This window comes from Palaemon carinicauda, chromosome 11, assembly GCF_036898095.1.
Source record: "Palaemon carinicauda isolate YSFRI2023 chromosome 11, ASM3689809v2, whole genome shotgun sequence".
NCBI lineage: Eukaryota > Metazoa > Arthropoda > Malacostraca > Decapoda > Palaemonidae > Palaemon > Palaemon carinicauda.
The window spans coordinates 74,433,169-74,435,318 of NC_090735.1; positions in this window are offsets into that span (position 1 = coordinate 74,433,169).

A 2,150-nucleotide genomic window follows, 5' to 3' on the forward strand; every position below is an offset into this window, starting at 1 on the left:
AATTCTCCTTCGCTGCAACTCGTCGAATCTCAGCCTCTACTTCCCTTTCTGCTTTCATGCCTTCAGTTTGTGGGTCAACTGGTCCTTGCTTTGCCACGAATTCTTCATGAGCTTCCTCCAACAGTTCAAGAGCAGCTAAAATATCTTGTTTCAAGAATTTCCCCGAGTTTATCAACTCGTCTAAGGCTAGACTCCTGATTTGTGCTTTAATCATTCCACTCCTTACATGGCCTCCACATGTCATTAAAATAGAGAGTTACTGAGCTTTAGTTACATTAGCTTCTGACAATTCCTGCACATTTGGGTTATTCAAAACTCTTGGATATTAAACTGTGCCATCTTGTACTTTACAATATTTGATACCTCTCCAAAAAAAAATATATCCTTACAATACACAAAATACTATCAACACTATACTGTTCAAACTTTCAATCAAAACACGGCCCTGTTATCACCAATATTTATAACAGAGTCACTCGATCCCAAGGGTCTGGGCACCAAAAATATATTATACTATGGACCAGTGTCTGGGAATCAAAAACATAAAATTACATGAATTACTGCTAGCAAGCTGCACAACACTCTCGAGTTCCAAAGTCACCGGTTCGTTTTTACATCAAATCTGTTACACTTGAAAATTTTGATACCTGAACTCTGAGACAATTATATAACTCCCAGAGAGCAATATATAAAACACTGAATATCCAAAAGTCTCTTTGATACGATAAAAACAAAACTAGTTAATTTAATTAATGTTAGAAATTATTCAAAACCACCTCTTACTTCGATTCATTAACAGGATACGAGCGAGCATGAAATAAACACTGGTGATTGAAATAATACACTTTACAAAAATAGATATATTCTATAAAAATTACAACACTTCGAAAGAATTTACATAAAAATAAAAATAAATCACTCGAAATATCAAGTCTCAACAAAACTTACATTAAGACAAAAGAAATATTTCTCTCTGAAAATTATATAATCACTTGACTTGTAATATTAAATCTGACTAAAACCTTAGACTAAGACAAAGGAAATAATTATACTTTAACGCTTAAACTCTTAAAGAACTTACATAAAGTAACTGATAAACTTACTAACTTCACATCTTTTACTTGCACAGGGCCAGTTACAAAAATTTACACATTACCAACACTCACCACAACACAATAAATTGAAAATCACCTGTCAAATTTACAGCAACATTTTAACTCACTGCACATGATATAAGGTGGGGCACAAAATCACTTTGGAGAGAACACACAAGAGACACTTGGAGAGGGAGAGAGGGGGCCACTTTGGCTCTTTCACAGGACGGCTGTCTCTCTTTTGCCCCAAGCATCCCTCGGGGGGGGGGGGGGGGGCTTATATATGAAATTAGTAACTTCTTGATCATTCTAATTGATTATTCTTGTGGCTTGGGTGCCAGCCTCTACCCCTGCCAGGGTTATCAACGTGATAAAAATTCAAGGTTCAAACCTTGGTTTTAGGCAACTCTCTCTCTCTCTCTCAGCTCTTCCACCCACCCACGTTTCTCGGAAAAAGAAAAAAAAAATCTTTTGCTGGGGTTTTCGAGAACCTTCGAAAACATGTGGCAATATAAGAATTGCATATTTTCTCACAAACATAAGGCAATACCTCATAAAAATATAAAAAAAATCTTATATAACCCCTTGTTCATATCTATTATGGATCATGTAGCACTCTTAACAGATTACGTGGGACTTCCTAACAAAATTCGTGAAATAATAAGTTAATTCTTGAAAACAACGTGAATGTAGATATACTAACTTGAAGGAAAAGTATAATGAAATTGGCGACGAAAGTCTTACGTAACAAACTTTTACCTACATGAGAAGAACTCATCTTAAAAGCTGGCAATTCACCTCTTCAAAGCACATATAAAAGCATAAATGAAATACCTGAATAACTTATTAACTCTACACTGGACTAGTTTTGAAATATATATATATATATATATATATATATATATATATATATATATATATATATATATATATATATATATATATATATATATATATATATATATATATATATATATATATATATATATATATATATATATATATATATATATATATATATATATATATATATATATATATATATATATATATATA